This window comes from Stegodyphus dumicola, chromosome X1 (genome assembly GCF_044657685.1).
Source record: "Stegodyphus dumicola isolate Sdum_Otavi_A_Nest chromosome X1, ASM4465768v1".
NCBI lineage: Eukaryota > Metazoa > Arthropoda > Arachnida > Araneae > Eresidae > Stegodyphus > Stegodyphus dumicola.
This window is the reverse complement of record NC_140780.1, coordinates 50224176-50236708: the sequence shown is the minus strand read 5'-3', so window position 1 is coordinate 50236708 and position 12533 is coordinate 50224176. Positions and strand designations below refer to the sequence as shown.

At 34.4% G+C, this 12533-nt stretch overlaps 1 protein-coding gene across 1 annotated transcript in view; it reads right to left on the bottom strand.

The window, feature by feature from the left end:
• LOC118185030 (uncharacterized) overlaps nt 1–3251 on the bottom strand; it is a 49347-nt gene extending 46096 nt beyond the window's left edge. Inside the window, exon 1 of the mRNA XM_035354808.2 lies at nt 3134–3251. The gene's annotated coding sequence lies outside the window, so the exon portion shown is untranslated. The remainder of the gene's footprint in view (nt 1–3133) is intronic.
• Nucleotides 3252–12533: the final 9282 nt, after the last annotated feature.

Below are 12533 nucleotides of genomic sequence, written 5' to 3'. Positions count from 1 at the left end.
TCATGCTTGTCTCTTAACAAAGTTGCTTCTAGATTAAAAATAAAACCTTAAGAAAGTTTAGCTTGGTTGTCAAATTATGATTTTGAGCTAGCTATTATTTTGTCGATCTGTTTTAGATATTGTGGTGTTAACGGCTGTTAAAGGTCAGTTTGTGTTCTCTATCAAGTCAAAGCGAATAGTAACTTCATTTTGTAATATTTTATTTTTTAGCCCTCATAAGTAGGAACACAAAATAAACTTAAGTTAAGATTATATATCTATATATATACATACATACATACATACACACACATATATATATATACCTATTTGCTTTCACAATGTAAATAAACCAGAAAAGATAATTCACGCTTTTACAGGCAGGAGAAAAACTTGAGTAAAATTTGCAGACGCAGAGTAGGGAAAAAAAATTGATGGGTAGGTGTTGGTCTTGAATTACTTAACAAGTAGAGATGTCCCGTTTTAAATGTTACCAAATGTTAATTATAGTTGTGTTTAAATGTTTAATGTTTAATTAAATAAATGTTTAAATTATAGTTGTGTTTTTTACACTGATTTTCGCTTTTTTTAAATATGAATTTTGAGTTAGTCAGACTTTGTATCAAAAGCTCAGCTTTTTAGCAATAACTCGCTAGAAAACCGTTATATTTGGCGGAGAACTAACTGCTAAGAAAAAAGGGTTCAAAGCCAGATATTGCATTTTAAAAATCAATGACGTTGTTCAAAATTTACAGCAATGTGATTTGAAGGAGTATTTAAAAAACTGTCTCGATTAGTTTATTAAAATTCAATAGGATAAAATATGACATACATTCATAAGATAAGCTTTCGCTTATTTTCGCATTTCATAATTCCATCTAAACATGATTTAAATAAAAATATCCTTTACATTTTAATTCCAAGCTTTTGTTATAGAATAAAAGCCAAACTTCAAAGCCCATTACAGCGAAATGTGAAAATTTATTCTTATTAAATATTGCAACTACTTTCCTAGATACATAAAACTGAAATATCTACATTCTCCTTACGCAAAGTAAATTTTTTATAAAGTTTTTATTGTGCCAAATGCTATTATAAATTTATAAACTTGTAAATTACGAAAATGCTATTACAAATTTCAACGACTTTTAAGTCACCGTCAATTATAAAAGTAAATGCAGCGATCCCGATTTATGTGTTCTCATTCAAGTTTTCTTCAGTGATTTTATGTGCCATACAATTTGAAATAAAAATTTATACAATTTTAGACGTGTCGTTAATTATAATTGTGTAAAATACCTTAAATTGTCATTTTCTCTTGAATTAGAACAAGAAAGTTTGCTCAGATATTCATAGTGAAAAATGAACTGAACATTATGACTTTGACTTGTTTCAAAGCATTTAATTTTTATTAATTAATATTTTTACTGAAATTCTTATTTAAAATAACGATTAATAATATTCTTATTTAAAATAACTGTGGTGCAAGCAACATACGAGGGCCATCCAGGAAGTAGATTACGTTTCCGTCTGTGTCCGCTAGGGGCGGGGCTAGCGCGGCCATCTTGGGGTCAGAGCGTTGCGCAGCTCAGTCTGCATCTAGCCGTGCTAGTGAGAGGTTCGTGCTGTGCTCCGTTCAGATACTGTGACGGTTTGAAATGTCTGCGTTAATTGAAAATCCCGCGAGGTGCGCTCAGTAATAAGGTTTCTGACTGCAAAAAACTGTAAACCGATAGAAATCTATCGGCAGCTTCGTGAAGTGTATGGGGACAACATTATCACTGAAGGTGGAGTGCGTCAGTGGGTCATAAGATTTCAAAATGGCCGAACCAATGTTCACGACGAAGATTGAAGTGGGAGACCCAGCATAGTGACCGCCGAACTTCTCGAAAAAGTCGATGCTAAAGTCCGTGAAAATCGAAATTTCACAATAACGGAACTTTCTTTGAGTTTTCCACAAATTTCGCGAAGTTTGTTGCACGAAATCATCAGCGAAAAGCTTGGTTACCACAAGTTTTGTGCAAGATGGATTCCAAAAATCTTGACAGAGGACCACAAAAATCAGCGAATGGCTGCAGCGTTGAACTTTTTGGACGCTTACCCTAAGGATGGTGACTCTTTACTCGATCCCATCGTTACTGGTGACGAAACATGGGTGAAACATGTGAACTGTGAAACGAAATTGCAATCAATGCAGTGGGGGCACACAAGTTCTCCCCAAAAACCCAAGAAATGCATGCAAACAATGTCGGCAAGGAAGATGATGGCGACTGTTTTTTGGGACAGAAAAGGTGTAATTTTGGTGGACTTCCTGGAAAGAGGCACTACAATAAACTCTCAAAGGTATTGCCAAACTCTCCAAAAACTCAGAAGAGCAATTCAAAACAAGCGCAGAGGAATGTTGAGCTCTAAGATCTTGTTGATTCACGACAACGCCCGGCCCCACACGGCAAATGTCACTCGTAAAGTTCTTGAATCTTTTAAGTGGGAGTTGTTTCCTCATCCGCCGTACAGTCCCGACCTGGCACCGAGCGACTTCCACCTATTCCCAGCAATGAAGAAGTGGCTGGCTATGCAGCGTTTTGATGACGACGCACAGCTGCAAGAAGAGGTAACGAAGTGGTTGAAGGCGCAGGCGGCCGAATTTTTCGACGAAGGAATTTCCAAGCTCGTACATCGCTACGATAAATGCCTTAATTTGTATGGTGACTATGTAGAAAAGTAGTATTTGAGTGTGGCTTTCATCTGTATATAATAAAATTTGTTTCCTATACTTTGTTTATTTTTTTATTCCAAAACGTAATCTACTTTCTGGATAGCCCTCGTATTTCTTCTTTTAATCTCTTTTATGAAATTACATTTATTGCTGACCAAACTACGCATTACGTAAATTTTGTGTGCAATCTTAAAACGATAATAATATTTACATAATGTCAACGTGTCATTCACTCAGCAATTACAGACAGACTTTTTATACGCGTGTGTGTGTGAAACGATGTATTCAAAACTTGTTCGGTAGAAACTTCTTCCGTAAAAATTCATCTTTAATAACCAGTCACATTTCGTAAGAATTTTGTTTATAAATTTAGATGAATTACGCTCTAAAAATAAAATGTATTTTACATTTAAAACTTATTCAAGTAAATTCACTTACCGGTCAGAATTTCGAGAATTAACAATATTTATACGTGCTCCAGAATCAATTCTGAAAATCTGCTGTCTGTTACTTTCTTTTCTAAAAACGTCTGATGCAAATATGCTCCAAGTGACGAAATTTCTCTTCCACGGTTATGTCTCTAACTATTTAAATCTGACGGGGAATGAAATAAAAATAGGACTTAAGGCATGCGCAAAAGATACCGAATGACCGTTACCAAATATTAAGCTAGAATACCTGGAAAAGAAAAATATATACATCATGCATGGCGGTTTACCTGCACTAAGACCTGATCATTTTAAATGTCATTCTTAATATAAATTCCTACTTTGAGTAAACCTTATTTATTCAGTTTTATTGCAGCAGATAATAATGGGAAAAGAAAATTCACGATTCAGTCTTGAGTATTGCAAGAGTTTTCAACTACCGCTGTTAACGATTAACAATATTAATTAAAAAAATTAATATAGTAAAAATAATGTTAAAATGAAGACAAAAATATGACACGTATGAAATAATCGTTTTAGGATAAATACTCTTAGAATATTTATTTAGGATCTACATCTTCTTGGTATTTCAAAAGTTATTCGATGCATGAATATTTTGCAGAAATTGTGGGGAAAGAAGGGGTAAATTGAACTGTCCGATTTTTAAGGACCTGATCAGATATTCTCAGTTCATGGCCATTATTGAAGGTGGGAAGTAAAGAATGTCAAAATTTTCGGACTTTGAAGAGTCAATTTTTGAATGCTCAGGTTTCTTTCTCACTTTTTCAGCAAAAATGTATTCAAAATTATGAATTATAAAAATAAATATACTCTTCTTTCCTTCTTGCGCTCACAAATCACTATGCGAATATGCACATACAACTTTTAAAGTCTGAAAAAACGAATGTCTGCGATGTTATCGTCATGCGATGATTTATAGGAGCTTTATTTTTTACCACGATATTTTTCGACAACTATGTTTTTAAACTGCGACGTTATTAAACCGCTTTACTTTAGATGACGATATTTTGTGCCATGATGTTTAGAACTGCAATGTTTTCTCTTTGCTTTCTTTTCTCTCACGATGTTTTGTACCACGACGTTTTCGCCTTGAGTTGTTTTCTTCGCGAAATTTTCTTCCGCGATTTCTTTGCCGTGATGTTTTCCGCAAACACCCAACATATAGAACTGACATATAAATTCATACGTCAATAAAGTAGGTGAGCAATAATAATTTTAGACATGTTTTACTCTTAGTCGCTGAAAACGTAGGGCACAAGGGGATCAGCTCCAGATACGGAAGTCATACTCAAAATGGGTTGAGGTTTCTGACTTCCAATAGAAGTGTTTCGTAAGTGCCCTTACTTGCAGAATTAGATTTGTTTTATTTTATTTTTAAAGGCACTGGTAACATGTGGATCAGAGACTGTAGCAATGATAAAAAATATAATAATGTCAATAATCAAGTTTGCAAAATATTTAAGAATAGTATGTCAAAAATTAAACGTTTATACATTTTTAAATACAGTAACAGCTATTTATATAGATAGCACTTAACATTTCATAAACTTTATGTGCGAACAAAATTTTTAATAATTATGAAAGCAGGTGAGCAATATCAAATCTATATACAGGTGTTCAAATCACAAAAAAATAATTAGACAAATTTGCTTTGTTGGAATCTTTGAATAACCGATATAGTAGTCAGGAGGAAATATCTGTGTATTAAAATCATTAAAAGAACCAACTTGTTTTGTACTTAAGTTATCGCATTTATTATTGGAAATCTACTATTTAAAACAACATTACATCCCGTGGCGAGGTTCACAGTGATAGAAGGAAGGTCATGTATATGCAAAAATATTTAATATAGACAGAAGAGAAACACGCCTCAAATAAATCATAAAAAGTGAAGAAACAACGTGTGTTAGGCGTAGATTTTTAGCATAGAATTCTGCAACTGAAAATTCAAGTTACGAACATATTTATACCCAATAAACAATATTTATACCCAATACCAATATAAATACCCAATATACCAATATTTATATCCAATACCAATGTTCGTAACTTGGTTTTCAAGTTGCAGATTTCTTTGCTCCTGATGAAGCGGGACTTTGTTCGCCCTCGAAATTGATAGAGTTTCTATGCTAAAATTCTGCGCCTAACACAGTTTGTTGCTTCAGTTTTTATATTTAATATACCTGCAAAGTTATATTGGGAGTTGGCTAATCCAGTTAATCAGTTTAGATTAATAGCTTTAAATTCGTATTTCTTTTTCAAACACATACTAGAGCCTCTGTGAAAGATCATATCTAGTTAATTCTTAAATAAATATATCATATTTTTGGGTATAAAACAGGGATGGGCAAACGTTTTCGGTCGCGGGACAAAAATCGAAAAAAAAAAAAGTTTGGCGGGCCAAAATAAATTTTTCTAAAATTTTAAAAACCATATACAAGTATTACAATTTTAATATATTAATGAGATGAATGAAATTGCGATTTCATTTTTAAAAGTTTATGATGTTGGGAGGCCCCAACTTGTCAGCAACAGTAGTAGTGACTGCTATGAACTGGAACTTACACAAACTCTTAAGAAGGGTTTAACTCACTTTTTATTTTTTCACTTTAGAAATCACAGTTGCGTTCACTTGACGCTCACAAACTACGCCGACCCGGCGGTTGAACAAAATAGACAAAAATGCAACTCAAAATAAATGACAGGATGAATAAATAACGAAGTCACTATCTACGAGGCTCTATAATCGTAACTAACTTCACCGCGTGCTAAGATACAGCTGAGATTCAGCAAACTTTCTGATTAAGAATTTGAAAGATTCAACGAGCTGTCGAAATAGGCACACAGGCCGAAACGCGCGGTTCTTAAACTTTCTACCAAGCAACCTTCACGCTCGGGATTTAAGAAGCACACTTACAAACTCGTTTCCCTTCTATTTAAACTCAATTACTTCTGCTAAAATTTGAATACTCTGCGCGTTCTACTACGAATTTACATACTCTGGCATTGACAATTCTAGGGGAAGTAAAGGCTTGACAGGAAAGATAGCTTAAAATAAATGTTAGTTAAAATAAATATAAACCCTACAAGTTCCTTATATTGAGGTTCGAAGTGAGATGCACTGATCCTAAGGAAAGAGGCTAAATGCTCATTTGTCAGTCTACTTCTGAAATAATTCTTTCTAAGGTTTCTAGTTGAAAACATTTATTCACATATATAAGATGAAGCAAACATAGCAGTGATTTTCTGGGCGTGATATATTAAATTTGGGAAACTTACTATCGATAATGATTTGTAAAACTCTATGCTTTGGCATATTTAGAAACAACTGCTTGAGATGATTGTTAGATTGCAAATCAGTTAATTCAAGCTGCAAATCTGACCTTACTGCTTCACAATTTACGTTGCAAGGCATGGTAAAAGTATCCAATTCTGTTTGAATGGAACTGAAATCTTCAAATCTTCGTTCGAACTCAAAATGCAGTTTTTTCAAGCCATCTTCATAATTCTTACCTACTCTTAGCCTCTCTTCAGTTACTGAGGGTATTGAATCTAACCTCGGAAAATGAGACAAGTCATTCTTAGTTAGCTGCCCAGCAAACAGATTAAGTTAAGATAATTAAGTTAAGATTAAGTTTTTTCTAAGAGGTCTCATTCACCTACATTGGATTCCCATATGTCTGCTCCCCGAGAAAGAGATAACGCTTGTTGGCGCAAATCTACAGCTATAACTAATCAAGAATTTCCGCTTTTAAGACTTTACCGATTGAAAGCTGTCTGTGCTTGCTATTTCCGTCGATTTATGTTTTGTAGAACAAAAATAGAGAAAGTAAGAAGATCATCAATCCTTTGAAAAAATCGAAGGAAAAAATAATATTTAAACAAAGTAGAAAAGGAGATGGATATATAATATATAAATATATATTTCTTTTAATTTGCCTCGTAGCGGCAAATTAAAATTCTATCCGCGGGCCGGATAGAACCTTCCGGCGGGCCGCAGTTTCTCCATCCCTGGTATAAAATTTCAGTTTCCCATTGATTAAAAAAACACTAAAAGTAAACAAATTTCACAACTTTACAGAAATTCCTAACCTTAGACGTTAACCGAGGTAAAAAAATAATTATCGAAATTTTATAATACAGAACGCTTTTACTTGTGAAAAATTAAGCTTGTACCAGTTATCACCCGTTTCCAAAAATACACAATACTGCATTACAAAATTTTATTTGAAAGAAGTGATCCTTCCTGAAAGGTGACCAGCCTGGGCTCAAAAGATTGAAATCACATATCTAAAAAGAGACGAATTTTGTAGGAATTAATTAAATGAAGGAAGCTGATCCTCGTTTTCTCTCTGAAAGCCACCCCATGGCCTCCTCGATCCATTCTTTTTTACTCATCATCATCGAGTCAGAACCAAAAAAACTGTCCTCTTCCTTCGGCTGCTGAGTTTCGAATCGAATTTCCCTTTTGATAAATTCACCCCTTCAAATTTCTAGTAAACTCCAAGGTGTTACCGTCCTTTTTAGTGCAAAACAGTGGGGACTCGCCTACCAGCGGCACAGAGGTACTGCTGAACACTAGTAATTCTGACCTGGGTTCGATTATAGGCAAACGGGCTCGCCACATGGACGTCTGCGTGGTTTTCCGTATGTGTAACGTGTATTCAGTTCTGCCATAATCAACTAAACCGAAACTGAAACTAGTGGGGTCTCAGGCAAAGTTTCAACCTTCGAGGAAATTGCTGCTCATTTTCTTTTAAACACTAAGTCCTTGGAAAGGTCAACTATCAGCGAATGCTCAGCATGTCACGTACGCACTCTTTTCAACGGTCCAAATGGTAAACACATTCCTTTTTCTAGCCTTGCAATCTCTCATTCAACAGTCACAATATAGTACCCGCATTGCTTTCTCTAACCTCGCAAGGTCATTCAAGAGGAGAGAGGGCTCCCGAACCCATAGCCAAGTATTATGAAAGAGATAAAAAAGTAGTTTTCGATGGGTAGTTTCTAATACGAACATTTTCGGAGTTCAGACACAGCTTTGTAGCATAATATTTTTAAAGACCTAATTCTTTAACTATTACGTAAATTTTTTATCGTACAAGATGTTGAAATATCAGACTCGGTTAGAAACCAAAGACTCGGCACTTTATAGGAAAGGAGGGAAAAGTTAAATAAATTTTAAAATTAACAAAATGTTAAAGTGAAAAAACAGTTAGTCTAAATGGGAAAAAATCATATTAAATATTAAATAAAGCCTGGGAGCAATAACCTGTCTTACGAAAACTCATCAAGCAGCAATTAGATGAAAAGACTGTAACCAAACAAAACTTAAAATATGAATTAAGTTTTCCTTAATAAAAGAAAATTAAATATGATGTGTTTTCTCCTTGTAAGTTCTTTGTTTAAAATAATGAATATTATACAGGCGAACGGGCTGTATAATATTTATTCTCACTAGAAGTAAATTACAGCTGCAAATCAAATTACAATTACAACTGAAATCAATAAGCATTTATAATTTAGCGTTTAAAAACAATCTTTATCCACTTTCTCGAGTGTATACAATAGAGTACGGAGATATATGGCAATTAAAAAGCCTAAATAAAACAAGGCCTGATAAAAGCAAATGCATTTTTTAGCTTAGTCTCAAGAAATTGTCTATTTGTTGCTGTAAACAATAAGACAAATTTCCAATAAAAGGTTATGCAATGTATACCTATGTCTGCTAAGCCAACTAGTGGGCATGGCGATTGGATTTTTGTAATTCTTCTCGTTGTCGACTCTCGGGAATGGAATAGACTAGATGTATGCGTTTTCCTCATGCGTAACACAAAAATACCAATCAATTTCACTTCCAGTGTTCTCGAAGGCTTTCCGTCTAAGCCAATTAGCCTTCAAGAACTTCGTTGTTATATACTTATCGTATCCTAAACATTTTAAGTATAAAATAATTATGACTAATGCTCAGATGTTGTTTTTCTTGATGTCTAAATTTTCACTGTATTGTTTTCCTAGTTAACGTTATACGACAAAGAACACGAGGGCTGCCTGCTTAAGGGAAGGCAAGCCTTCGTGAAGTATGTTTTGAAGAACCTTTTTGGTATTTACGCCACATATATGGAAAACCGCAAAAACAGCCATACGTCCAGCCCATATATCAAGATTTCAACCTTAGTCGAAATATCAGAATTTGGAGGTATTATCTACTTGGCTGCTGGGAAGAGTTCAACCGTAATGATAGAAGAAATAAAACTGAACTGTAAAGTCTGCCAGTTTAGTTAAATGTAATTCCTCAATTTCATTCCGGCCTGTATTCCCCGTTTTCACTTTCAGAACCTCTTAAATAATTAGGGGGAGACTTTATACTAATTGCGCTTAACAAGCTTATCTTTGCCCAGAGCTGGCAAAGTAAAACTAATTTTGCACTTAAAAGTGTTCGAAGTTTGAATAACTTTTGCCGCTCTTTTCTCTTGCAGGTGAAAAATATCTTTCCAATTACGAAATCTAAAACAATTCATATGGAATATCATTTTCCATCAAATGTTCAATCAAAATTTTAACAACTTAATTGGAAAATTAATGAAACAAAAATAGGCTAGGTTTATTGCTCAGCTGTTACATTTATGCAAACACACTATGTAAATTCTTTTTAAGAAATGCACATGTTTATATTTCAGATATGAAATTTGGCATTTAGCAGATTCCTAAGATTATCTAAAACTTTAAACAAAACAACTGTCAATGTTGATAATGTTTAAAATTGACATTTATGGTCCTGACTCGAACAGAAACCTCTTAGTAAAGTTAATCTTTATATTCCTTCTTTTAGAACATCTAATGAAAAATGATATTCCAACACACCGAAGGAATTGTTGCAGACAAACGAAATCTGGGAGGCGTGTTTGCACATCTGACAGATGACGTTTATTCAGATTTCCCTCTAGACCATTGATCGCAAAACCGTCGATCGCGAGCTCACGAGGACATTTTCGGTAGATCGCGTTAACGCTACAGTTGGCTAACGTTGATTCCTCCACTGAGCCGATGCTGACGACAAGGGCGCTTACGAAAACCGCTTGCTTCTCCTGCACAACTGCCACTGTGAGCCTCCTCTTAAAGTTCACTGTATACGCGTGAGGTTGTCACATGTTTTTCATGTGCACGAGTGCATTACACATCTGCTAACTTGGATAGTTTGATTTACGCATTTTTACTAAGCTAAGTCTGTTCTAATAATGTTGTGATTAAGCAGAAACCAAAAAATCTTATCACTTTCATTCGGAATGGGAAACTGATTACTTCTTTACCCAGGTAAAGAACAAATGCGTGTGTTTACTGTACTAGAAAAGCATGTCAGTTGGGAAGAACGGGACCGTCGAATGTCACTTCAAAACCGTTCACGAAGGGATTGAAAGGGATTTCCCATTGAATTCTCTAAGGAAAGAAAAGGTAAGACAGCTAAAATCTAAACTTAATGCTCAACAATCAACTTTCCATAAAACATTAAACCAGAATAAAGCAGCAACTGAGGCGTCATTCCAAGTTTCAAATACTCGTTTTATTGCACAGGATAAGAAACCATACGAAGACGGTGGAATAATCAGAATTGCATTTTTAGAAGCTGCAGTTGCATTATTTGATACTAGTTTCAAAAGTAAAACTGAGATAATGTCTGCTATTAAATCTGCACAGCTTTCTGCAAATAAAGAAGTGAAAAGTGTTGAGGTTTTTTTTTTTGTTCTGACGTTAGCTCACAACTTAAAAATTTTTTGATCACTGACAACTATTTCTTCCTGCCATTGGACGAGTCTACTAATATATTTGATACAGCTCAGTTGATCATTTTTGCAAGAATGGTTTTTATAATTTCGAAACAAGAGAGAAGCTGGTCAAGATTATACCATTAACAGGACAGGACATATTTTTAGCAATTAAAGATCTTATGAACTCTGAAAATATTCATATAAATAAGTTGGTGTGCTTAGAAACTGATGGAGCTTTTGAAATAGAAGGTAGGCAGAAAGGATTCTTAATCTTGTGTCGTAAAGTCAACAGCTTTCTGAAATTTTGGTCTTACCATTGCGTAATACACCAGGAGTCACTGCGTGGAAAGTTTCTAAATATGAAGAATGTAATGAAAACAGTCATAAAAATAGTGTAGTTAGAAAGAAGAAGTTAAAGCATATGCAATTCAGAGATGTTTGTTCCATAGCACTGAATGCAGAACTAGAATGCCAGTATGGTGATCGAGTGCTTCATACAGAAGTTTGTTATTTGAGTAGAGGCAGAGTTTTACAACGTTTTCAAAAGTTGCTTCTTGGTGGAACAATTTCAGATGTTGCTTCACTCTCAAAAAATCTGGAACTTTGGGAAAAAAATATCATCCAATAGGCCTTACTTGTTTGAATACAAACACCTTACTTGTTTGAAACAAGCCATTGACCAGCAAGGGTCTTCAATGCCTCCCTTACTACAGCAAACAATACGTTGAAATTATTTCATATTTGAGAATAGAATTCAACAAACGTTTCTAAAATTTCGAAAGCATTTCAATTGTTGCGCAGTTTGTCAAATCGCCTTTTATAGAGATTAATGCTGAAGACTTCTGTACTTGTGTCATGGAACCTTTTGATTTTCAAGAACACAGTGCTGCAGTGGAGTTAGAACTGATTGATTTTCAAAACGATTTATCTGCCAAATCGCTTTCTTCAACTCTGAAACTATTTGGCGTCCTGTTCCTAAAGAAAAATACCCAATTAAGGTGCAGGTTGGTCTCAAAGTGAAAGCAATGTTAAGCTCTATGTATCTATGTGAAATTTCTTTTCCCAGTATGAAATTTATTAAAAATAAGTAAGCAAACAGACTCACTGATGAACACTTGGGCAACTGTATTCGAATGGCAGCTACTACCTACTCTCCCATCTTTAAGAACTTGTTGATGACAAAGAAAATAGTTTCATATTCCTCATTAAAGTTAATAAGTCTGATAAAAAAATCTGTTATTATATTTCCTATTTATTACTAGCTGCACTTCAATTTCTGTCTTATGTAGAATTTAATTTCAGTTTCTTTTTATTATGTACAGTTTAACTAAAACTGATTTCATATTTACTAGAAATATAAGTTTATAGCAGTAAACAAATGTTAAGATATTTTTAAAAAAAGGTGGTATTTATTTTGGTTGGTAGCTCGCAGCAGGACTTAAAAACGGTACGGTAGCTCAGAAGCTTCATAAGTTTGACGACTACTGCTCTAGACAAATAAGTGTGGTTTCCGCCTCCGTTTTTGAGCCGTCCGTGAGCAAATGTATTTCATTTGCAATCGGTAGTGTCATTAATTTACAAATTCTCTTTCAAGGATCTGCCGGAGGATATGGCTTTGTTTAC